The 27,795-nt window shown below is 39.5% G+C and overlaps 1 long non-coding RNA gene across 1 annotated transcript in view; it reads right to left on the bottom strand.

Annotated features, from left to right (window-relative positions):
* Positions 1–9,968: 9,968 nt before the first annotated feature.
* Positions 9,969–27,795, bottom strand: part of LOC146403586 (uncharacterized) — a 403,397-nt gene continuing 385,570 nt past the window's right edge. Inside the window, exons 6-7 of the long non-coding RNA XR_014804494.1 lie at positions 15,194–15,271; positions 9,969–13,935 (exon numbers count right to left, since the gene is read on the bottom strand). This is a non-coding gene — a long non-coding RNA (uncharacterized LOC146403586). The remainder of the gene's footprint in view (positions 13,936–15,193; positions 15,272–27,795) is intronic.

The following is a 27,795-nucleotide window of genomic DNA, read 5'->3' as shown; positions in this document are numbered from 1 at the left end:
CCTAGGTTCTTTTTGAGTAGTTTGTTTATCCAGGCTCAAGTAGAGACATGATCTTTTAACTCCTGCTACCTTCTACCCTTTCTCAGCCTGTTCTTTCAGACACGTCCCGGTATTCACCAGGTTAGACCTCATCAATAACTAACCAGCATCAGAGGGAGCAGGCTGGTTATGTTTTTCAATCTGGGAATACGGTACCTAAGGGGCTAGATCAGGGATTGGGCAGACGGCAGCCCCTCAGGCCAAATCCAGCCCACCGTCTATTTTTGGAAATACAGTTTGATTGGAACACAGCACAGCCGTTCATTTACTCACTGTCTGTGGCTGTTTTCATGCTGCAGCGGGAGGGCGGAATAGTTGTGACAGAGACTTTAGAGTCCACAAAGCCGAAAATATTTACTGTGTGGCCTCTTACGGGGCAAGTTTGTCAAATCTTGATCTAGACGGTTGTGTGAGGGGAAAAAAAAAAATTTTTTTTTTTAAGTTTCTATTTTTTAAATGCAATTGACCAGGGGTGGAGTTTTTAGTCTTTAGAATAAAAAATATTTCCTACATCAATAATGACCTGGACAGCATATTTCTGAAATGGCACACATGGTTTAGAATGCTTCGTTGAACTCAGTTTTTCTTATTGAGAGCTGCTTGTAATTAGTAGTTATTTTGCTCTTATAATTACTTTTTTCTATTGCACATAGCTAGTTATAGAACTGAAAAATGGAAGTTGTGTCCAGAGGAATCATAAGTTTGGAGTATTTGGGACCTGAGGTTTGTTGAAGCCAGGAAGATGCCCGCGCTCAGTGTCGGTGGCTTCATTTCCTGAGCAGAAACCACACAGGGCACGTAAGAGCAGGCTCGGTACACTCTCGCTTCTTCATTAGTGATTGAGTTGAAAGAACCGAAATAATGAAGACAAGTATTTCTATTTTGGAAATGAATTACAACAAAACATTTATAGTCCTGTGACTTCAGAATTTACCTCCTTCCTCTGAACTTCACTTTCTCTGTCAAGGGAGATAAGAAAAGCACACATCTCAGAGTATTCGGAAGACGCAATGAGATGGTCTGTTTAAGGTGTTTGACAGTGTACCTTGCATATAACTAAGGCATAATACATTCGAGTGTTGTTATTATTCCCAATGTCTCTTTAGCGTCATATCCTTTTCCCCCTGTCATATTTTAGCTACATATACCATCATTCATTCATCCATTCTACTTAGTGATGCTTACTGTATTAATCTGGGTCCTATAGAAAAACAGAACTCAGGATACACCACACACACACACACACACACACACACACACACACGCACGAACACATACATGTATACATGCATCTTGTAAGAACTTGGCTTACACAGTTACAGAGGCTAAGAGGACCCAAGACCTGCAGTCAGCAAGCTGGTGACCCAGGAAAGCCAATGGTATATTTCTGGTCTGAATCCAAAAGCAGGAGAAGACAGATGTCTTAGCTTGAAGACAGACTGACAGAGAGAGTGAACGCTCCCTCATTTCACCTTTTGGTGTGGTGATTGGAAGTCAAGAACCTAGAGGTCAGGCAATGAATGGGTATCTTCAGGTCTGGTGAAGTTATTGAGAATGACGACAGTGATGGCGACAGAGAGAGCAGCAGTGACTCTTGTGCTAAATATTCCATGAAGTTCTTATTTTCCATGAGGGTGCCATGATTTTCTTTATTTTTGAGACTTGCCCGTACTATTTCTGTTTGGAATACTTTTCTTCTCTTCTCTGCTTGGAAAATTCCATCCATTCTTCCACAGTAGATGCCACTTTCTCTGAAAGGCCTGTACTGACTTTCCCCACATAGGTTGCTTTTCCTTCGTGATCACACGGCACCTTGTAACACATTTATCATGACACTTATAAAACTGTAGAGCAAGTTCTGTTTATAAATCTGCCTCTTCATGTGCACTGTGATGCCCCAGAATACAGAGAGCTTCTTTGCTTCCATGTAATAAATATTTGTCCAGTAAATGCTTTCCTACTCACTTCCTATGGGCAAATTAAGGGCATTACCATTATCTCCAGTACACGCCATGGTGTCCCACAACAGTAGAATCCCAATAAGTATTTATTGAATAAGTTCAGTCAAGGTTCGTTTTCAGTAATTATTTTCAAATGTCCACAGTAGCCAAATACTTGGGAGCAGGAGCAACCCAGTTAACATTTGATTACAATAAAATATGGATCATATCTGAGCTTTTCTTCCTATAAATCTCTAAACCATTCTGGCTGACTAATCCAGGGAAATGGAAAGTTGAACCAAAGTGAACATTTACAGTTAAACTTTAGGAGAGACTTGGAGGGATTTAGATTCAGAGGTTGGGTTGGTTTGCACTGGAAATATGCCTGGAATTTATCGCAGCTGCTGAAAGTGGGATAGCCTGGAGGTGCACAGATTGTAGAACCACAGCTGTTTTGTGGAGCAGTGCAATTGAGGTAACTCTTCTGAGAAGTGGTCACACTTTCCTTATCAGGGAACACTTTGGTGTTTAGGTTTGCATGACAATATCCTAATTCCTTTCAGAGAAAGGTGACTGAAGAACTATTTACATATTGCTCGTATCAGAATTCTCAGGGCTTGTGCATTTGAATCATTTGCGGAGCTTTTTTTTAGGCAAAGAAGCCCAGGCTGCCCTTTCAGAGGTCCCAACTCAGCAGGCATGTCTGTGAAGTTTGTAGGTGATTCTGATGCATGGCCAAGGTTGAGGACCACTGAAATACAGAGTCAAATTCAGTGAAGGACTTGATTGTGAATGATGTCGTCTCCTAAAGCCAACAGGAACTGAAATCTTTTGTGCTTATTACATTGTTTTAAAACTGCATGTTAAAAAAGAGCTAAGCTCTTATGTGGAAAGGTCCTATTATGTCATGATTCATCCATTAGAAAGAAACTTTTTGTTTTCCGTCATGCTACACATGTTCAGCACGTTCATGTACATAGACGATTCTCTGGGTTTCAGTTCTTGAACTTCTTGACTAAGGTGTGAGTGGATGATGGTTCTGCATGAGACAAACGCTGAAGAACGACATGTCTCTTGGGCAGAGAGACAAAATACAGCATTTGACACTCTTGAATGGACAAACATTACACCCAATTTCTATATAATATGGAAAATATTAAATTTTTGGATTTAAAACATCTTATCACTTAATCTTTTTTTTTTTTTAACCTCAGAATATTCCTAATGTTATCATGGAACATGAGATACTTTTTGGACTCTGCGTTAACACATTAAAAACAATGCTATGCAGTCTGAGTGCATCTTTCTTTTACATCTTTTAGTATATGTTTATCCAGTTTTATTTTATTATTTTGTCTTATAGTTATTCCTATTTTCTATTGTGTTTTTACTCTTTAAAGATAGTGGCGTCCTTTCCGATTCTATCCTGAACCTTTTCCTCCTCTTATCGGGACACTAGCAGATCCTTTTCCTGTGTCATGAGGTATTTAGAGAACAATCATATCCTTTCGCGGCACACCAAATTTAAAGCAGAAGACCTAGCTTTCTTTCTTTCTTTTTTTTTTTTTTTTTGGTCTGTATCTGCAGCATATGGGCCAGGGATCAAATCGAAGCTGCAGCTGCAAACTACGCCACACCGGTGGCAATGCAGGGTCCTTAACCCCCTGTGCCACAGCAGAAATTCCCAGAAGACCTGGCTTTGAATCCACACTCTGCCTTATACACCTTACCCGCCCCCGGTGAGCTCTGTTTCCACACCACCATTTAAATCTCTACTGATGGTGATTATAATAGGGCCCTGAGAAAGGAAGGTAGATGCAGACGCCTGTGTGTATTAGGTCTCTGATATCTCTGAGTTTCTTTCCTTCTTTCCTTTGCAAAGGATCCTTTTGAAATATCATTCCATGCAGGGCAACTGGATTCTTGGTATTTTTCCTAGAGCCTCCAAACCACTGCCATTTGGAAATTTTAAAACTTTCAAAATATGCCCCAGGGTTTTATCTAAGCAAGATGTTTTGTAAAAGATTCAAACTGATCATGGCTCAATCATTCGTCTCCTGATTTAAAAAAAAAAAAAAACAACTTGCCTTGAATTAGGATCTAGCCTGTTTTCAGTCAAGAAGAAGCCATTTTATAAACATGGCTTTATAAAACTGCACTCCCACTGCTTTCAAACATGCTCAAACTACAAACTAGCTTTCCTATGTAGTCAATGCTACCATCATCATACATGTAGCTCTAATTCTTGGGACTGCCTCTGTCTTTTGTCCTTTGCATTTAACGCATAACGAAGGAAACGGTCTTTGGTTTCTTTCTTAATGACTCAGTGCTATCCCTGATAGAAGGCCTCACCGTGCCTACCTGATTTTGATAGCCCTTCTAGTGAATCTCAGACCGGGCTGCTGGGTTATCTCCTTCTTCACTCCAACTTCGTGTGGTTTGCTGAACCTAGGCCAAATTTCTTGCTTGACATACAGCTGTCTACCTTTTAATCTCTTCTTCCTTCGTCTATTTCTATCACCTGCTACTCTGCAGTGTGGTCCTCCCGCCCCTAGGGCATGCTGGACCGGTCAGGAAGTCATTACTCCCATGTAAATGCCTAGATTGACCAAAGACAGAATCAGGCTTTTCCTCATCTGCCTCTACACATTTTAGGAACACAGGAAGGTCCAACATGGTAACATATAAAGTTCAAACTCTCCAAGGAAGGTTTTCCTTTCCCACCAAAAATGGCCATGAGGATTTTTCTTACTTTCTCACTTGATGAATATCTATAGTCTTTTCATTTGGGCAACTATATCTTATTTATTGTCTGCCTTGTTTCAAGACATTTTTCAGTCAACATTTCTATGAAACTTTGACACAGCAAGGAGTCTGTAGGCCATTTAGAAGCAGACGACATGTGGTTTTTTTGAGATGGAAGACCAAGATTTGAGTCTCAGCTCTGCAACTTGCGAGCCAAGACTCTGGGTAAATTATTTATTTACTTTTTTACTTGGTTGGTTCACCTTGATTTTATGCTCTAAAGTGAGGATGATAATATTGGTTCTAACCAAATGAGCAAGCAGGATTATTAGATATGACAAAGAAAACTTTTTTTAAAATTGAAAATGCTTTGTAAATACCTATACAATACACACTTAAAATTTAGTTTTTAATTTCTTTGTATCTGCCAAAGTTTTAGCACAATAATAACCACTGAGTATAGTTTGCTATAAACTCTGAGAATTGGATTAAAGTAATCTTCATTGGTGTTTTTGATACACTAACAAAAATATGTGTAATCATAGCATATTCATTCTTCGTTCTGGGGTTTATTTTATAGGAAGGACACAAAGGAATTACTATTCTTATTAAAAATTCACCGAAGCATTCATGATAACATAGTGTACTTGCACTGGTCTTGTGTTGGGATGTAGGCATTCAAGTTCCTACTATGCAAATATGGTAGGTGCTTATTTGACTTGGTTCTGGGAAGTTAAATTCCTCTGACTTTGCAACGATTGGAGAAGTGAAGGAATAAATGGATTCATCTTCACTCTGATGATTTAGTCTCTTTCATATCCCTTTCCTCTGCATGATATAATTCTTTACATAAGGAATAGATATAAACTAATACTTTTTTAAAAATGTATTTGCAACCAGCATGTACAAGGAGTCAGATTAAAACCCTAGGTGAAGTTCTCAATGGAATCTCAGCCTTTGATCATGCCACCAATGGTTTAATTTTAAAAGTGTGACAAGCTGACTCCCGAGAGTCTTAAGATCCTGGTACCAGGCACAATACAGAGGTGAAAGTTGTCATGAGGTCTGCTACTTAGGCAGAATTCTCTCCTCTGAGGTGCTGACAAAGTAGAAGAACAGTGAATTAAGAAGCTGAAAGTCAAACCAAGAAGAATAAAGGATGTCTGGAATGCTGCCACACATACTGTGGGCTTTATTGGGCACCAGACCTTGACTCAAATTAGTACACAGTGAAAATGCAAGGCCTAGATTTAATAGAGGTCCCATATATAACTCCAAGTAGTTGTATAATTATTCTCCTACAGATTTAATATTAAATAAAAATGAACAATGATATTTCAAAGTTTTATAGTATGCCTGAGATAAGGAGAAATTTCTTTATAACTGAACAAGTGTCCTGGAAGAGCAGTGGGTCAACATAAGATGGCTGTTATACCTAAAACAGGGTGGATCAAAAGTATGTAATAAGGCCAACAAAAACAGAATAATGTAAAATACAATCAAAGTCGACTTTCAGCAATTTTTTTTTTTTCTGCTTTTTAGGGCCACACCCACGGCATATGGAGGTTCCCAGGCTAGGGGTCTAATTGGAGCTGTAGCTGCTGGCCTATGCCACAGCCACAGCAACATCAGATCCGAGCCGTGTCTGCTACCTACACCACAGCTCATAACAACGCCAGATCTTTAACCTACTGAGTGAGGCCAGGGATCGAACCCGCAACCTCATGGTTCCTAGTCGGATTCGTTTCCGCTGCACCATGACGGGAACTCCTGTCTTGGCTATTGTAAATAGTGCTGCAATGAACATACGGGTGCATGTATCTGTTTTAATGAAAGTTTTGTCTGGATATATGCCCAAGAGTGGGATTCCTGGGTCATCTATAGTTCTATATGTGGTTTTCTGAGGTACCTCCATACTGTTTTCCATAGTAGTTGTGCCAATTTACATTCCCACCAGCAGTGTAGGAGGGTTCCCTTTTCTCTATATCCTCTCCAGCATTTGTTACTTGTTGACATGTTAATGATGGCCATTCTGACAGGTGTGACATGGTACCTCATAGTAGTTTTGATTTGCATTTCTCTAATAATCAGTAATACTGAGCATTTTTTCATGTGATTGTTGACCATCGACTTAACGGCAAAATTTTAAAGCAGAAGCTTTGTGCTTCCTTTTTGTTGGTTCAGTCTACCCCAGGCTTCTAGTGTCCCTGTGATTATTCACTGTGGCGCTTCTCCATCTATCTTGTCCAATAGTCAAATACACCTGCTCTGTCTCCATTTTCTTGCACATCTATTTGGTGGCTAGGTACCAATTTTCAGACTCTACGTGGGCTGTGAATTAATGTGTTACTACCCTTCTTTCACCCTTTATATCATTTGATTTTCAGTAGGATCTTTCTATTGCACGATAAAAATAAACTAAATAATAATAGATAATTCAATGGTATTTACTACATGGCCAACATTATTCTAAGCACTTCACACACATTCACATTTAATGCTTATACCAATTCTAGGAGTTAAATACTATTATTACGTCTATTTTACATATCATGGATCTGGAGTGTTGAGATGGTCATAAACTGAGACGTGGTTTTGAAACACTTAACGGTTTAGTTCTGCCATCACTGCTCTGAACTGCTAAGCTATCCTGCCTACACCCGATGAGGGCGGATATGCAGTGGATAAGGGGAAACACTTATGCACTGGAGTCAGAAATACCTATGCCAATCCTGTCTCTTCCCCTTACTGGTGTGTGGCTTGGGTAAGATAAGTTCTCTGAATTTAATTTTCTAAAACGTGGAATAGCGACAGTAGTACTTATACCAAAGGATAAAGAATTCTTCATGTGTGAATGTGTGACTGTGTAGAAATGGGCGAGGTATGTTTGTGCAAAGGGATTCGGTGGAACCACTGGCTGCTCTTCCCAGTCTGTGGAAACACTTGCAACAGCCGTTATCAGGGGGGTCAGCTCAGGGCTCATCAGTTAGAAATGGGAGGTCAAGGGCAATATCAATCCAAGAGGCAGAGGAAATAGTCACCTTGCTTACAGACCAGAGGAGACCCCAATTACAGCATTGTGAGACTCCCAACTGACATCCATTTACGGGTGGCCAACTTTTAGAAGGTGATAAACATACCAAGCAGAGAGAGGTTCATTTAAGAAGGCTGAGTCCTAAAATACAAGGATATGTGATATATTTACTTCCCATGTATAAATATAAAATTGACACTTAAATAGAATATAGAAATCACTATAAATATTTTTAAATGTTTTTATATTTGACAAATCAGGTAGAAAGTGAGCTTTAACTTTTCGTACTTTCTCCATATGTTCCTCAAAATACAAAACTTGAGCTTTGTTTTACCTTTGTGTGGGTAATTCTCTTTAACTTGTGCTAACAGAAAAATCTATCAAGAGGCTCTGTTTATTTTTTCTTCTAATATTGTAGACACCAGGAAAGATACTACATGTCAAGAAGATCTTATTGGCCAATGAGGTTACAAAGACTACATTCAGAGAAAACAGTAACTTCCTAAGTATTGATTATTGAACTGTAATAATCAGAATTTTTGTCTTTTTTTTTTTTTTTTTTTTTTTTTGTCTTTTAGGGCCACACCCATGGCATATGGAGGTTCCCAGGCTAGGGGAACAATTGGAGCTGTAGCTGCTGGCCCATGCCACAGCCACAGCAATGGCAGATCTAAGCTGCATCTGCAACCTACACCACAGCTCATGGCAACGCCGGATCCTTAACCCACTGAGCAAGGCTAGGGATCCAATCTGCATCCTCATGGATACTAGTCAGATTCGTTTCCTCTGTTCCAGGAACTCCAGAATTTTTGTCTTTCAAAACCAAACTCTAAGAGGCAAAACAAGTTTTGTTATTTTAGAGATGGAGACAGTTAGCATTAAGAATATTTTGCACCTGACACATGTCATTAATAGCTTACATTAGCTTTCTCTATAAGGGAAGATTCTGTCCTACTTTGTAAATAGGTCTTGTGGGAAAATGGCTTTTTCCCTGAGGTTAAACAATCCAATATACATTTTTAATGTAGGGATAGCCTAAGGCAATTTGAAAGCTAGTGCATGTTAGGTTGTAATATGCCAAATCTCCAAGACGACAAAGAAGTCATCACTCACAGTGTTTTAAAGACTCATTAAGTTTGGTCTCTGTAATTTATGGAATACATAGAGAAACTAGAAAATTTACTAAAGAGACTAAATAATACCTCTCAAGAGTTAATAAGCTAGAAAATAGCTAAGTGGGATAAAATGTCATATACGGAGAATGTTTAGGTACTAATACATTCTAATAAAATTAAAAACATGACAAATTATAAGAGGCAGGTTATGGTGATTATCAGGTCTTTCCTAATTCATTAAGGATAGAAAAAGGAGTGGTTTGAAATTGCAGTAGGAGAGATTTAGGTTAGATATCAGAAAGAACTTCCTAATTATGAAGGTTTCTGATCACTGAACAAAGGATCTATCACATTCTGAAGGAGCTCCTTGGAGACATTTAACTTTTTCCCCAGGGGTGGTTTAAAAGCAGTCCCACCCCTTCACAGTGACACTAAAATCGTACTCTGGGAGTTCCCGTCGTCGTGGCGCAGTGCTCAACGAATCCGACTAGGAACCATGAGGTTGCAGATTCGATCCCTGGCCTTGCTCAGTGGGTTAAGGATCCGGTGTTGCCGAGAGCTGTGGTCTACGCCAGCGGCTACAGCTCCAACTGGACCCCTAGTCTGGGAACCTCCATATGCCGAGGAAGCGGCCCTAGAAAAGGCAAAAAGGCAAAAAGACAAAAACAAAAAACAAAAAAAGATTGTATTCTAAAGTCTTTTTAGATTCATTAGTTAAAGCTGGTCTTTGTGTGTGCGTATGTGTGCTTGTGTTTAAAGGTGAATAGACGTAACTCACGGTCACAACATACAGCAAGGGATCTCACTGCACAGTGACAAAACTTGGAAGCACAATAAAAGTCATATTCCTTGTGAAGACGCTGGGTTTTTTTAAAATCTGCATTTCATTTTACTTTTTGTATTTCTTTATATATATATTTTTTCTACTGCACAGCACGGTGACCCAGTCACACATCCAGGTATACATATGCCCTTTTTCTCACATTACGTGTTCCATCATAACTGACTAGACAGAGTTCCCAGGGCTACGCACAGGATCCTAGGGAGTGGGAGGGACTGGGAGCTTGGAGTAAATAGATGCAGAATGTTTTGGGGTTTTTTTAATGATTTTTATTTTTTCCATTATAGCTGGTTTACAGTGTTCTGTCAATTTTCTGCTGTACAGCAAGGTGACCCAGTCACACATACATATATACATTCTTTTTCTCACATTATCATGCTCCACCATTAGTGACTAGATACAGTTCCCAGTGCTGTACAGCAGGATGTCCTTGCTTATCCCTTCCAAAGGCAATAGTTTGCATCTACTGAAGATGCTGTTGATAAGAGAAAGTCAGAAATCCTCAAGTATTGACTTTGAGGTTATTTTAAATAAAGCAATGCACTGACAGAACCATCAATTTTTTATAAAATTCAGGGAAAAAACTCCTATCTTTACCCTGCCTTGAATATTTAAAAAACGGCAAATTTGTTGGAGTTCCTGCTGTGGCTCAGCAGATTAAGAACCCCACTGGTATCCATGAGGACACAGGTTTGACCTCTGGTCTCGCTCATGGGTTGAGAATCTGGTTTTGCTATGGTTGGGTGTAGGCCGGCAGCTGCAGCTCTGATTCAACCCCTAGCCTGGGAACTTTCATATGCTGCAAGTATGGCCCTAAAAAGCAAAAAAAATAAAAATAAAAAAATAAAAAGTAAAACAAAACAAAACAAAAAACAGCAAATTTGAAAAAAAAAAAACCCACAACAAAACAGAAAATTAGAATAGTTCTTAAAAAGTTAGAGTACAGAGTATATCAGTTAGAATTTACTTCTTTCACTTCCCTTGCATCCAGATAAGGAATGAAAGCTTAGGAAAGCTGAATGGCTGGTTCAGGGTCACTTGCTTGTGGCAAAGACAGGGTCAGAAGTTTGTTGGCGGCTGTGGCACGCTGCCCAGACGCCTCCCCCACTCGCCCCAGTTTTATGGGTCTTGTTCTGTCGACAGCTGGGAGTGTTGGCTGCTGAGACAAACTGTAGTCAGTTTCCTCTCCAGGAATTCCGTCTTTGTCTGGGTATTGTCCTTTGCCACAGGAAGCTGCCGTGCCCACATCTATGCCTTCTCCCTAGGGACAGCTGCAATCCATGACTGACTGGTGTTGGGTCTGGGGGAAGTTCAGGGACCAGCCTCTTTGCCTTAATTCAGGATGATTCAGGACCCTTCGCAGGGGTCATTCAAGCTCCACTGCCCCTAGCCCACCCCCAGGGACCAGCTGAGACCTTTGGTTCAACTTCATCAGGGTTAGTTTCTCCATCTGCCCTGTCTTGTTTCCTCTACTTCATAAATGAAGGAGAGGAGCTTCCCAGAATCCTTGTTTCTCTCTGTGCCGCTACTACTGTGGAAGAAGATAGAGGAGGCATGCAGTTGGCTGAAAGGTTAAATTGGAGGTGAAGTGGAAGAACAGACGGAGAAGGCAAAAAGAAGAAGTGAAATTAAACTACGTCCTTTTTCCTTCCTCTCAAGCTCCACTTCGTACCCAGAGACTAAGAGGAGCAGATGGACCCATACTTCTTGACGGCAAGGTGAACTTTTGTCTTCAGTGTCTCTCACTTTATTTTCTCACCTCCTAACTGACTTCCTTTTCCCTACTCATCCTTCATATTTATGTCAACTACTAGATAATGTAAGCATATTTAGCGGGTAGCTTTGAATTGTAAAAGGCAGTGTGGGACTTCCTAGTTCTAGGATGATCATGACCGGAGCTTTTGTTCTAATCTACTCCTACTTTTGGAGAGTACATTGTCTGTACTTATAGCCACCAGCCAGCAATACGGGGTGCACATGCCCTTCAAAGTTTACGTCCTTATCAATGACCAGCTTGGATATGGCAGCAGCTATGCTGGTGTTTAGGAAGGTAGCTGACAGTCGCATGTGGCCATTCACGTTTAATTAAAATTAAATCGTTAATTAATTAGTAAGATCGAATAAATTAAAATGAAACAAGCAGTTCCTTAGTTGCACTAGCCACACTTTAAGGACTCAGTAGCCATTTGGGGCTAGTGTCTTCCATATTGGATAGCTCCAATACAGAAGATTTCCTTTACTGTAGAAAGTTCTGTTGGACCACCTGTTAAATCTAAAGTCTCCAGAGTATGATCCTGACCCTTTTTTGCCCTATGTGGACAGAACTGATTTAAGGTGACATATTTGGAGTGAAGGTCTAGATCAAGCCAGGTTTTAGGCTGTACCACCTTCCCAAACAATTACGCTTCAGTGATCAGTAAGGACATCTGGAGGAATTTACTGTATCCTAGTTATATTGCCTTCAAAATGACCTTTGTCCCATCTCTTAGCATTTCCATTGCCACCAAGCTTAAAAATCAAGATGATGATAATAACAGCTAAAAGTTATTGAGTGTTTTCTACGTGCCAGATGCTGTGCTTCATAAATACCATCTCGTTTCATTCTCGTTTCATTCCATGAGGTGAATAAATAATATTATCATCTCAGTTTTACTAATGGGAAAATTGAATCTCAGAGTAATCAAGTGTCTTGCCCAAAGGCAAAGAGCTACTAAATGAAAAAGCCAGCATTTAGACCAATATTTGTCTGACCCAGAACCAATCAGCTGTTAGACTACACTGTCTTCATCACCACAGGCTTAGGTGGCTGGACAGCATCTGGCTGTTTATTGGTCCTTCTTTTCTTCCACTTATAATTCAGATTCAGGACTGTCGTCACACTTATTTTTCTGAATTTTCACTTTCCTTCTGAAAAACGTTAATGTCTCTATTTTTTCTGCATCTATTCCATGGCCTGGTCTTTTTATAAAGTTTTATTGATTTACTTTTGTAATTTATAAAAGTATATAATTTATTACAAAATGCATACTCTGATTACTCTTTATTTTTTAGGATTTTTAAAAATAAAAGACATTCATTTTATAGTTATTCTTCTATATATTTGATCATGGCCAGACTTTCACAGTTCTAGCTATATTTCTGCATACAACCAACCTGAACTTACTGTCCATCTTTCTTTAAAGAGAATTTTCTGTTTCTAATGAGAACAGTCTCCTTATATTTCAGGAGCATGATTTTTTCAGAATACAATCTGGGCCTCACAATTTTACAGTTCATCACATATTCACCTGAATTGCCTATTGACATTTTCTGTTTATTAATGGATTTAATAAATACCTACTGGTTGACTTGAAATCACATGTAAATAAATTTAAAACTATGTTTCTAAATCCTAGCAACAAGAAAGGAAGCTAGGAATTCCCATCATGGCGCAGTGGTTAATGAATCTGACCAGGAACTATGAGGTTGCAGGTTCGATCCCTGGCCTTGCTCAGTTAAGGATCCCACGTTGCCGTGAGCTGTGGTGTAGGTTGCAGATGCAGCTCAGATCCCGAGTTGCTGTAGCTCTGGCGTAGGCCGGTGGCTACAGCTCTGATTAGACCCCCAGCCTGGGAATCTCCATATGCCGTGGGAGCGGCCCTAGAAAAGACAAAAAAAAAAAAAAAAAAGAAAGGAGGCTAAAAATATTAGTTTCTAGAATTACAAAGTGACCAGTTCTAGTGAACACTGAACAGTTTTGTATCAAATTATTAAGTACATCTTTTGAGAAAAATTGTGAGATAAACAACCTGTACCATGAAGTAAACTTCTTTTAGCACTCAGCCCATCATGAAATATATTTTCTTTATAGCTCTAGTTCAAAGTATCCAATTGTTGGCAGATAAGACTTTCAATAGTTTAAGTTTTGAAAGAAATTACATCAAAATCTCTGGAAGTGCAACTAAATTTTGGCTTCTTTGCGGAAGCTCTGGAAAATGCATTAATTCCACAAGAATGTCAGCCTTAAACATAGATAAATGGAATTATGGGTTTACATGTGGGTGGGGAGTGAGTGAAGATGCAAGAGAAAAAATGCAGAGTTGCCTTTCAGATAAAAAAATTGTTGAAAGAACACTGACTTGAGTTTGAAGTAAAACAATTTTGGGATTTGAGACCATTCTTTGCTGCTTGCTGTATGTCCTCTGCACGTCTCTTATCTTTTTTGATCTTCATCACCCTTATCTGTAAAATGAGGATAATAAGTGTGGAAGGAAAATTAATGAAGCCCTGCTAAAATGTCCATGCCTTAATCCCGGGAACCTGTGCATGTGGCCACAATAAAACTGGTTTTGCAGATGTAATTAAAGATAGGGACCTTGAACTGGAACATTATTCTGGAGTCTTCAAGGGGGCCCAAGCGATTCACACAAGCATTTAAAACCTGGAAACTTTTCCTGGCTCAAATCAGAGAGATGTTACGACAGGTGAGAAAGGAGAGATTTGAAAAAGGAGTGGAACTCGCATGAATGTTGCTGGCATGGATGGAATGAAGAGGCTATAAGCCAAGGAACGGGGCAGACTTCGGAAGGCGTAACGGCTCTCAGTTGACAGTCAGCAAGGAGGGGACCTTAGTCCTACAGCTACAAGAAACTCAATTCTGCCCACAACCGGAATGAGCAAGGAATTGAACTCTCCCCTAGCATCTCTAGAAGGAAACAGCCCAGCTGCCTACACCATGATTTTAGCCTGCTGACATCCTTGTTGGAATTCTGACACACAGAACAGTAAGATAAATTTATGTTGTTTACTTCACTAATTTGTGGCAATTTGTTATGTAGCAATAAAACACTAATACAATCACACTATCCATCTACCTTACAGGGTGGCTGTGTGACAATTCACACAAAAATGCACTGGAAATTATAAAGCAGCATAACAAGCTAAGCAGTATCATAGATGTTCTCAGCATTATCAGGCCCTATCCTGCTCTTGAATTGACAGCTTTAAAAATACTAATCATAGGAAATAACAGCTGCCATTTCCTGAGCATCTATTCTGTGCAAGATATTCAACACATGCAATATAACTTCATCTGTACCATGACTATATGAGATAGAAAGCATTATGCCATTTTATATACATGGGACCTGACCATACATTTGTTGGATTTTTATGAGATGTATGTCTTTTACACATTTTTAAAATTAAAAAAATTTTTTAAAATTGACTTGTAATTGGCATATGACATTGTTAGTTTCACGTAAGATTTATATGGTTAGGGGTTTATCTGCTGTTACGAAACAGGGTGGGAAAAGTTTAGAATTATAGTTTAATGACAAAGTACTAGGAGAAAAATATGCTAAATTTTACTTTGCTCTTTTTCTATCACTAAAGGAGAAAATTAAAACAGAAGTTATCAGAGAGAAAGAGATGCAACAGTGGACGTGATTAAATAGCAGCCATTATCCAGAGCGTGTTCATGAGAATAGTCATGGTTTACCTTCAGATCCTGGTTGGAAGAACCCTCCTGTTGACCTGTGGGCTCTCATCAGACACGGGTCCCAGGGAGCTGTCTACCCTGTGTGATGAGAAAAATTAAAGAGGATGCTCAGTTTGAAAATGAGGCTTAAGGTACAGTGCTTCGCATCCTGTCATCCCAAACATATCTCTACAGAAGAAGATGCTTTTTTGAAAATTAACTGAAGATGCTCAGCCCCACACTTGGAGAAATTCTTCCAAACAGCCACAGACTTCAGGGATGTTCTTTCACGTGTTGGAATAAAGCTTGGTTTTTGGCAGAGAGAGAATGATAGAAATGGCAGGTCCTAGGAAGGTAGGCAAATAGGGAAGATGAGAAAATAGCCTGGATTACTTAATGATTTTTGATGCTATTTCCCACATTTAAAGGCATGTGTTCTGGAAAATTCAAGTTATTATTTGAGTTTCTGCTCTCTTGTTCCTCACCTCTCATTCTGCTACAATGTGTTTATCTCAGTTTGGGGAGGTAGATTGTAGCCTTGGAAAAAAGTGTCCTGATTGGATGAAGTTAAAGAAAACACAACCCACACACTCATGGCTTTAATTTTAGGGCTGGTCCTATGGAAAGCTGTGAAGTAGGCAGATTTTTCTTTTTCCTAAAACTTTGCACCTCTTTATTCTCCGCCCTTTCCTCCATTTCAAAATCTTCCACATCCAGACACATAAATACTATGATGTTATCCTCATCCTTCAAAACATTTAATACACTGATTTACCCTTCTGTATAACTGACATACCGTATTTGCTTTTTAATGGGGACCTTGTTGGGTATGATTATTTCAAAGAATGGAATTTCTAATGGTAACACTGCAGAATCTATGGGTTTATTATTATTATTAAAGTGTAGCTGATTTACAATGTTGTGCAATTTCTGCTATACTGCAAAGTAACCCAGTCATACATACATACGTATGTATATATATTCTTTGTAAATATTATTTTCCATCGTGGTCTATCCCAGGAGATTAGATTTATAGTTCCCTGTGCTGTACAATAGGACATTGTTTTCCTATTCTAAATTCAATAGTTTGCATCTACTAACCTCAAACTCCCAGTCCATCCTACCCCTTTCCCCCTCCCGCTAGGTAACAACAAGTCTGTTCTTTATGGCTGTGAGTCTGTTTCTGTTTCGTAGATAGGTTCGTTTGGGTCCTTGAAGCTTCTTAAAACAACAACATCAATTAGTAGCCACTTGCCTATTTCATCTCATTATCATTGCCTTCTCAGCTCAGTAGCTGAGTGTGGGTGCAGCTAATCTTTTTGGCACCAGTTTCTGGTTGTTGAATAGAATCCACCAATATTTAGGTATTTTAGCAATAACCAACATGTCACTAGGACTGTGAATAACAAAAACAGATAAAATTCACATTCGTTAAGTATTAAATCCATAATCACAATTAGTCCCACAAAACTTACACTATTTTTGTTTGTTTGTTTGCTTGTTTGTTTGTTTAGGGCTGCGCCAGCAGCGTATGAAAGTTCCCAGGCTAGGAATATATATTATTAGGGTTAGGGTTAGGGTTAGGGTTAGAATTAAAGCTGCAGTTATTGGCCTATGCCGCAGCCACAGCAACGTAGGATCTAAGCCACATCCACAACCTGCACCACAGCTCACAGCAACACTGCACCCCTGACCCACCGGGCAAGGCCAGGGATCAAACACGCTTCCTCGTGGATACTGGTCATTTCCTCTGAGCCACAACAGGAACTCCAAACACACACTATTATAAGAAATAGACCCTAAAGTGTATAACCTTAAATCTCTATTTCCTGCGAATGGTGGTTTATGCCTATTTGTTACTTTGACACTGATGATAAGGCTGATGTTAATGTTAAGTGTTTGGTGCATGTTTGTTACTTTAAACAACTCGGCTTTGCACCCTGGAACAGGCCACACTGGAAGATCAGAGAAATGGGGCTAATTTCTCATCGTGGTGACTATTCAAGATTGATGGACGCCGATAAGACACATGATTTTCCTTCTCAACTTTGTGCGAAAAAAAGGGTTTTACATGAGAGTAGAATAGTCTGGAATGCTCTTTCTTACAACTTGTTTCCCTGATGAGTTTCAGGTAACCACTCTCTCACAGGTCTGAATTACCTTTGCTTTCTAAATGTTCTGATGCTTTTAAAGAGCTCTAATTAGCTCTGTAACCCAGGGAAGATTAGAGAAGAGGCACTGATTTGCCAGGGACATTCTTTTGCCCCTTGCTGGCTAAATCCCCAATTCGCTGGCTTTTCTTGGGGAAAGCATTAAACTCTTATTATTATTGATGACCTGGATATTTAGGATCTTGTTTTGAATCTACTAATATTTAATTGACCCTGTCAATCCAATAGAAAAATAACAATTTATAGAAATAGATATTTGGATTCTTTAGCCAGGGCACATTTAATAAATTATTCAGACAACCTAGCAATTCACGCTAAGAGTACGAAAATGATGCCATCTGCGCTATGCGATGGCCAAAATCATATGTCTTATGTTCACCGTAGACCCTCACACATAACTCATCTCTGGAATCTTATCCATTTTACCTCCCATGTATTCTTGTATATGTCCCCTCTCTCCAGCCCCTCGGCTATTGCACCAGTTCTCATCATTTTCATCTTTTCCCTTATTTTGACATCATTTCCTACTTAAAGAAAAATTGCAAAAAAGAGTAAAAGAACTTCCATATACTTCACCCAAATTACCCAAAGGTTTACATTTTATGATTTTTTTTTTCTTTTCTTCCTCTCTGTGCATTTTTTCCCCCTGACCTGTCTGAGAATAAACATGAGGCATCTTTACTCACAAATATCTCATTGTGCGTGTTTTCAAAACAAGGGCTTTTTATTATGTAACTGCAGTACGAGAATCAAAATCAGGAAATTAACATCGATATAACACTGTTATCTGATTTACAGACCTAATTCGGATTTCACTGTTTGTTCCATAATGTCCTTGTAGCAGAAGAAAACCCTGTGTCATGTGCTGCCTTCAGCTGTAATGTCTCTTTAGCCTCCTTTCACCGGGGACAATTCTCAGCCTCTCTTTGTCTTTCGCGACATGAGCATTTCTGAAATGGATGGGCTAATTATTTTGTAGACGGCCCCTCAGCCTGGCTTTGTCTGATGGTTCTTCCTGATCAGTCTCAGGTATGGATTTCTTCTCAGCAAATCATAGCGAGAGGTGCAGGACATCAATTTGACCCATTACTGTGATGCCAACTTGATCATCTAGGCAGAGAATGCTAGTTTCTTTCACTGGAAACTTACTATCTTTCCTTTGTAATGAATAAGTATCTCATGGGAAGAACCTCATTATTTTTCACCAGGATTGCACAAGCGCTTAGAGTGGACAACTTCTATTGGCTCTGCCGTGCCCGCAGGCTAACCTTTTGCATCCTTCTTTGCGGCCCACAACATTGTCCTGTATGGACTGTGTTAACCTGGACTCAACGGGGAGTCTTTCGAGGACCTGAAGAGGGTGGAGAGGGAGTCCAGGAATATGTCCCTTGACTTCTGCCCAACAGGCACCCCCCATTCCCTTCCAGAAAGGAAGTGTTCTGTAATTGAAGGGAGGCACATTTCTCAGCCTGCAGCTCTAGGTGTTGTAACTGTCCCCCTCCCCTTGTCCTGAGCCGAGGGGTGGAGCACACCTCCTGGGTAGTGTCTCTACATTTCCCACAGTCTCCCCACACCTCGTAGACCCTTCTCACATTTTCCAGTTTGAAAGGATCTTCTACGTCCTACGAGGACCCTCATGATACAGTCTCTGGTACTTGCTTCTTTCCTGTTTTCTCTCGGTTGCGGATACACTCGTCTTCACTAGCCTTGATCCTGACTTGTTCTTACGTCAGTCCTGACCCCAGGCAGAAAGTACATTCGAGGCCAAAGGCATCGGTGAGTTGGATCGAGGGTGAGTTTTCTGCTCGGCAGCCAGTCCTCCAGCACACCTGCAGGTTTGCTCTTACTCCCACATCTCTGGCTAACGTGTGCCAGCAGACTTCTGCCTTGGTTTGCTGCGTAGCATATGATTTCCTATGGCGGTGGAGTCCTATTCTGACCCACTTTCTTTTCTTGTTTAGGACTCTAATAGTCTGCTTTGTTCTGCTGGCTCCTTCCTCCAGATGCTGGACCCTCATCCCCAGACTCCCATTTATTTTGGGGGATCCTGTTTGTGTCACCGTTCTTCCATCTGTCCTGCCAGACCCCCCCTTCATCCTTTACCCTCTTATTTTCTGCCTACCTTCTCCATCCTGATCCATATGAACTTACCAACTCTTGCCTTCTGGCTCCAGCTGGGTTTGGCCAGTGGGGGAGCCCCGGCAGGAGACTGCAGGGAGTGGCTGACTGAGATGGGGCATTTCTATCACTAGATTCTTCTTTCTGGGGTGACCTTGCACTTGTCCACTTCCTCCCACTGAAGCTCAGAGCTCTGCTCCAGGTGGTCCTCTGCTTCCAGATTCAAGGAATTGCATTTACTTTTCAACCCTTCAGGCTGGAAATGGTTAGAGCTTAGTTGGGTATTAGGCTATCGCATTTTCCCTTGTGATCTCAACTTACAATTTTATAAATAGTCTCTTAATGGACTTTTCTTGAAATTTCCTAACCTGAGTGTGATGGATGCTCCTTTATAGGACCCTGACTGGTACAGGTTCTATGGTGACAACCACATCTGTCTTGGCAGATCACCTGATGCCTGAAACCTCATTTTGCTGAACTGCACCTTCTCAGTGGATCTCAGATACTGATGACTGCTGCAAGCAAGCTGGAGGATCACTGTGCCCTTTTGGACTGGTCATTAGACTGTAGACCAACCCTATAGCTTGGTCAGTTTCTCCCACCTTTGTCCCTGCCCAGTCCTGGCCTCATTTTCCTCATTACTTCCCCACGCTATTGAGGTATTTGCATGCCGTGTAGCAGAAACAACACTTGCCCAGGTGAAAACATGAGTCTCCTCATCTGCAAACTATGTGAGGCAAATTTTCATCTGGACTTGCCCCTTATGATGGGCAGATCGCAGAAAAGTAGCTTTCTAATCCAGTTCTCATATGTATACAAAGAAGCACCTAAAATATTTATATATGAACCACCGAGGACATACTTTCTCCCGATGTAGTTGTATAATATAGTTTGCTAATTTAAATTTGTAGTCATTTTAGATATTGGAAAATGAGTATAAATTAGCTGCATTCTACAATAATTTACTATCAAGAAAATCCTGCACCTCTTTGATAATCCTTTATGGAGCTATTTGAAAGTGTTTTAAAAATTGAGCCAGTAGATTTCTAGTCATATTTTAATATTTTTCAGCTTACTGTTTTTGGGATAATAAAAACTTCACTGTAGGGGTTCCCTTCGTGGCTCAGCAGTTAACGAACCCGACTAGCATCCATGAGGATGCAGGTTCAATCCCAGGCCTTGCTCAGTGACTTAAGGATCCAGTGTTGCCATGACCTGTGGTGCAGGTCGCAGACGCAGCTCATATCCTATGTTGCTGTGGCTACAACTCCGATTCAACCCCTAGCTTGGGAACCTCCATATGCTGTGCATGTGGCCCTAAAAAGACCAAAAAAAGGAAAGAAAAAAAAAAAAACCACCTTCACTGTAACCTAGACACGCATCTTTGTATCTTACATTGTGCCAAGTGTGAAGGATAATTTGTAAGGACATGTCCTAAATTACAATATGTTACTTTGAAGCATTTTTGCTCAGATTATATCACAAAATCATCATATCTAGAGTTTTCTAGTATGTTATTTTAACAGTATATTAATTTGTTGATTACGTGTAAACTCTATACATTTTAATGGGATATTATCTACCGTAACAATTTGGTATTCCTATTGTGTACTCAGTTTTGAGTTGGTAGGTTCATCATTTGACAGGGATTGATGGTCTTAGTCCCATTCTTTCTTAATGGGCTTCTCTTTATTTCTGTGGAGGCTGGCATTAATAGGTCTTCTCAGCAGAGATGCCAGAGAATGACCTGGAACAGACGCTAAATTAATTTTCAGGTTTGAAGATGTTCCTTCTAGGTCAGGAGTGAGGCCAACTAGTAGCACAGTGCACTGGACTAGAATTGCCCCTGCTGCATGTTTCCTGTTCTGTGAGAGAGAGGGACCATCAAAACTAGTCAATGACGCTAAATCCATTCATTAGTTAGAAAGTAAGCAACATCGAGCCTCTTATTCGGAATGTTTTAAGGCCTAATCCTCTTACAGTAAAAAAGAGATATAGGAGGAGTTTTCAGTAAATGTCTTAAGAATTGTGTGGAATCCTGATAGAAGCCAGTGCTTTAACACGGAGAGATCATCTGTACTGTCTCCCCACCTCCCCACTTTAGTGAAGAATAATTGGCAAGTATAATTGCGTATATTTAAAGCGTACAACATGATGATCTGACATACGTACACATTTCAGAATGACTATCAGCCCCAATATCGCGAACATATCCATCACCTCACATAGTTAATTTCTGTGTGTGTGTGTGTGTGTGTGTTAAAAATGGTGAAGACCAACTCTCAGCAACTTTCAAGTATATAACACATTATTAATTACAGTCACCACGCTGTACACCAGGTCTTCAGAATTTATTCTAAACTATAACAGAAAGTTCCTGTCTTCTGACCTACATCTCTTTTGTCTATGCCTTCTATTTGATCCTTCTTTTCTATTTGTGCAGTTACCAAAAATATAAGTAGGGAGAACAGAAAAAACATTTAGGGGAGGAAGGGCCCAAAATAAATGGATAAAATTAGGATTTAATATTACCAGATACATTGTATTAGATATACTAGTTTCAGCTCCAGTTAATTCATTAGAAATAGAAGCATAGAATATTAGTGCTGGGAGGGATCCCAGAAATGACGGGTTCAACTCTTGATTTATAGATTAGGAAAATGCTTGGACATGTCACAGCTTTACTAAGTCTCGATTTTCTAATAATATTATCCTACTTAAAAATGGCTGATAAAAATGATGTAATAATTCTGTTTACAGATGTTTTTTAAAATTGTAGGGAATTCATGATAAAAACTCTTACCAAAGTGGGTACAGAGGGAACATACCTTAACAGAATTAAAGCCATTTAAGATGAACCCACAGCAAATATAATACTCAATGGAGAAAATCTGAAAGCCTTCCCACTAAAATCTGGAACAAAACAAGGATGCCCACTCTCACCACTATTATTTAACATACTATTGGAAGTCCTAGCCACAACAATCAGACAAACAAAAGAAATAAAAGGTATCCAAATTGGAAGAGAAGAGGTAAAATTGTCACTGTATGCAGATGACATGATACTATATACACAAAACCCTAAGACTCAACCCCAAAACGACCCAAACTGATTCACAAATTCAGCAAAGTAGCAGAGTATAAGATTAACATTCAGAAGTCAGTCAGATTTCTGTATACTAACAATGAAATATTAAAAAGGAATACAAAAATACCATACCTTTTAAAATTGCACTCCAAAAAATCAAATACCTGGGAATAAACCTGACCAAGGAGGTGAAAGACTTATATGCTGAGAACTGTATAACATTAATCAAGGAAATTCAAGAGGATGCAAAGAAATGGAAAGATATTCCATGCTACTGGGTTGGAGAAATTAATATTGTAAAAATGGCCCTACTACCCAAAGCAAAGCAATCTACAGATTCAATGCAATCCCTATCAAATTTCCCAAGACATTTTTCACAGAACTAGAATGAATAATCCAAAAATTTATATGGAACCACAAAAGACCCAGAATTGCCAAAGCAATCCTGAGGAACAAAAACCAAGCAGGAGGCAGAACTCTCCCAGACTTCAGGCAATATTACAAAGCCACAGTCATCAAGACAGTGTGGTATTGGTACCAAAACATACGTACAGACCAATAGAACAGAACAGAGAATCCAGAAATAAACCCAGACACCTACGGTCAATTAATCTTCAACAAAGGAGGCAAGAACATAAAATGGAAAAAAGACAGTCCTTTCAGCAAGTGGTGCTGGGAAAACTGCACAGCCACATGTAAATCAATGAAAATGGAACACATCCTCACACTATGCACAAACATAACCTCGAAATGGCTTGCAGACTTAAATGTAAGACAAGACACCATCAAACTCCTAGAAGAGAACTTTGGCAAAACATTCTCTGACGTAAACCTTACAAATGTTTCCTAGGTCAGTCTCCCAAGGCAACAGAAATAAAAGCAAAAATAAACCAATGGAACCTAATCAAGCTGAAAGGCTTTTGCACAGCAAAGGAAACCATAAAAAAATAAAAAAACCACAAAGATAACCTACAAAATAGGGGGAAATAATTTCAAACTATGCAACTGACAAGGACTTAATCTCTAAAATATGCAAACAGCTTATACAACTCAACAACAAAAAAACAACAATCCAAGTGAAAAATGGGCAAAAGACCTGAACAGACATTTCTCCAAAGAAGATATAGCACATGAAAAATGCTCAACATCACTGATTATCAGAGAAATGAAGATCACACCAGTCAGAATGACTGTCATTAATAAGTCCACAAATAACAAGTGCTGGAGAGGGTGTGGAGAAAAGGGAACCCTCCTACACTGCTGGTGGGAATGTAAGCTGGTACAACCACTATGGAAAACAGTATGGAGGTACCTTAGAAAACTATACATGGAACTACCTTATGACCCAGCAATCCCACTCTTGGGCATATATCCAGGCAAAACTTTCCTTGAAAAAGATACATGCACCTATATGTTCATTGCAGCACTATTCGCAATAGCCAAGACATGGAAACAATGTCTTTTGACAGATGATTGACTGGATTAGGAAGATGTGGTATGTGGTATGTACACACAATGGAATACTACTCAACTATAAAAAAGAACAAAATAATGCAAAATGGATGGAACTAGAGACTCTCATACTAAGTGATGTAAATCAGAAAGAGAAAGACAAACACCACATGATATCATCTATATCTGGAATCTAATATATAGCACAAATGACCCTTCCCACAGAAAAGAAAATCATGGACAGAACAGACTTGTGGTTGCCAAGGGGGAGGGGGAGGGAGTGGGATGGACTGGTAATTTGGGGTTAATAGATTGCAAACTATTGCCTTTGGAATGGACAAGCAATGAGATCCTGCTGTATAGCATTGGCAAGTATATCTAGTCACTTATGATGGAGCATGATAATGTGAGAAAAAAAATGTATACATGTACGTGTGACTGGGTCACCATGCTGTACAGTAGAAAACTGACAGAACACTGTAAACCAGCTATACTGGAAAAGATAAAAATCATTATTAAAATAAATAATAAAATAAAATTGTAGGGAAAGGTAGTCTAAAATTTTCATTGTTTTACTTGATAAGCTTATGGTAATGAAGCAAAGGATAATTGTACAAATATCAGGAGCTTGAAACAGGTAGGACTAATGAAAACATAGGAACTCCTAACCCTGCTCCCTGGATTTTCTTAAAATTTCTGCTTCTCCCCTGCTTGACTTTCTGCAGTCTTGGTCTAGTTTATTGCTAGCCCTTGACCCAGAAATCTATGCTATTTAACTTTGTTGTGTCATACCATATAGAAGGCAAGTGGAAAAATAAAAGGAGCCTCACAGTAAGTGAGATCTGGACTTCCCCAGACATCTTTACCTAGCAGTGCAAACCAACCTGCTAATGGAAATACCCCAAATCCTGTGCCCACATCTTAGCTTCCAGATACAATGTGGCTGTGAACTGGGGGAGGGCAGGGAAAAGCATCCGTTCATTTGCAGGAACTTTTCTTGCTGTTTTGGTATCTGAAAACTGAAAGCTGATATTGTAACCACTGCAGTGAGACTGGTGTCATGACACTAATGTTCGAGCAGGTTCCATTCTTTCAGTCATGTTCTGGTAGAGCTGTACCCCTTCTTCCCCTGAAGACCAGACAAACATAAGATGATGCTCTCACTCTCTGGAAAACTAACTTCTCCCGGATTGAAAGCCTAGGCGACAGAGCGATAATATATTCATTCATGGACCACGTATCCACGCCCTTTTGATAACTGAATTGGGGAGCTACATCACTACCCTAACTTGGTTGCTTCTTAAGTAGGTTAATAGTTTACCTAAAGGCTTAAGTCAGTTTAAGTAAACATGAGAACCGTGTCTGAAATGCCTCCCACCTCCTAGCAGGGACTTAACCTCACTAGCGTAGCTGAGCCCCAGGGGTTTGCACGCTGCTTCATTTCTCACAGGCTTTTAACACATGACGGTTGAAACACTGTAATATCAAGGTCAGAGGAAAACTGGTCCCCAGCTAAAACTGAGTATCATTGGACTGCTGCTGATACCATCCTCAGGCATCAATGGACTGACCTCAGCTTTACAAAACATTGAATAATTTTCAGGCCTAAGGACAGGACACATGGTTGGGGCCTTTGAACTTGATGTTTTTATAGTCAAAATTAGCTTTGGGATATATATGAACTGTCATAACTAATTAGTTTCTGAAAATGTGTCATTAAAGCAGGAGAATATCAATTCCTAGTTAGGTAAAATAATATCATGAGTGCCTTCCATTTATGAAATGCTTTCACATGCATTGTCTTCTCTGATTTTCCTAATAACCCAGCAGGCAGGCCAGGAGATATTTTTATCCTACTTTACAGATGAACAGACTGAGAGTTATAAAGGCTGAGAGATTTTCCCAGGGACACTGCAGAGCTGATATCCGATCTTCTGGCTCCTAGTCCAGGGCCTTTCCATTGTGCTCTGTGGGCTGTCTGAGAGAGATAGACCTGCAATCAGCCAGTCAGCTGATCAGCTAAAATGGACTGAGCATGTACTAGTAACTGTATCCAAGGTATATACAGTTTTTCTCTTTGTAAATCTAAAATGACTAGTTCAGAGTTCCCATCATGGCTCAATGGAAACAAACCTATTATTCATGAGGATGCAGGTTTGATCCCTGCCTCGCTCAGTGGGTTTAGGAGCTGGTGTTGCCTTGAGCTGTGGTGTAGGTGGCAGATGCGCCTTGGACCTGGCGTTGGGGTGGCTGTGGTGTAGACCAGCAGCTACAGCTCCGATTTGACCCCTGGCCTGGGAACCTCCACATGCTGTGGGTGCGGCCATAAAAGACCAAAAACAAACAAACAAAAACACTAGTTAAATAATTTCACTTATTTGGTATTCATGTTAATTAAAGAGAATGCAATATAGCAAATTCATCAATTAATTATTTTGAAACATTTGGATAAGAAATCACATCCCATATTGTAAGCAGCATTTATTATAGCATACTATAATTTAAAAATAACCTTGTTATGATTTTCACTTTGGACTCTCTGAAAAGAGTATACTCAATGTCATACGGTCCAAGTTTCTACATTTCCATTTAGTGATCAGAAAGACAATCCATTTTTGGTGCCCAGAGAGTCAAGGAAAGGGAAGCATGAACAGACTGATTAGAATGATTACAATACACACATTATTACGTATTTGTATATCATAGAAAAGAATGATGAGAAAGAAGAATGGATGGAGGGAAGGAAGGTAGGAAAGAAAGAAGGAAAGAAAGAAGGAAAGAAAGAAAGAAAGAAAGAAAGAAAGAAAGAAAGAAAGAAAGAAAGAAAGAAAGAAAGAAAGAAAGAAAGAAAGAAAGAAAAAGAAAGAAAGAAAGAAAGATGGAAGGAAGAAAGAGATGGAAGGAAGAAAGAAAGAAGGAAGAAAAAAATGAGGAAAGAAAGAATGGAAGACTGGACAAATAGTAGAAGTCTGAAATCACAGGTTTTGTCAGATATTCTAAAATTTTATGTCTGCTAATATACAGACATTAACTCTGCTATTCATAGACATCTGAAGCAGAATCTGGCTCTGTCTTCTGTGGTTTCTATATTCTGGTGCATTTTTCCTCCCTGAAAGCTTCTCTTGCCTTTTCCAAAAATGTTTCATATCTAGTTCGGCATTTTCATTACCTAAGCTTCACTTGGCCTACCAGACATTCCACAATATGTAGGAATAATCTTAGTCTTAGTCTGTCCTCTTGTTTCTCTGACAAAAACTCTAACTTCAAAGATCAGAGAGTCCAGTTTTAGAAATGAAAAAGTAAGCACAGAGATCCTCTGATTCAGGTAAGTCCAATTAATACACAGCTTTTATGCCTACATCACCAAGATAGAAAGACTAGAAAACCAACACCCTAAGAATGGCAAATACTGTGGAGACCACATCCTCCCTCACTTCTTTTTAGTGGTCATGGCTTTTTGGTGTTCTTAGGAAACTGAAAGAAATGGAGATCATTTAGCAGGAAAAATCTTAGGAGATTTTACTTACCACATGGTATCTATGACACAATGGAGTAAGACGGTAACATAGATTAAGTCTTATTCTAAGGCAAATTCTTTATAAAGATTTTGAATTTATGCTTCCATAACCAAACATGTATGATCGGCACCTCTAAACAAAACTCTGCATGTGGAGATATGCTGGTATTACTACCACAGTTCTGGGATATTATCACTAAGTAGATTTTTTGCGGGATGCTGCAAGGACCTAACAATTAGGTAAAAAATATATTTTAGGGCCACACCAGCAGCATAT

The sequence above is a fragment of the Sus scrofa genome, chromosome 5 (assembly GCF_054392235.1).
Source record: "Sus scrofa isolate SSC_HxYL_T2T_F1_AM1 chromosome 5, Sscrofa_HxYL_maternal_Yorkshire_Landrace_v2.0, whole genome shotgun sequence".
Lineage (NCBI taxonomy): Eukaryota > Metazoa > Chordata > Mammalia > Artiodactyla > Suidae > Sus > Sus scrofa.
This window is presented reverse-complemented; position numbering and strand designations above follow the sequence as displayed.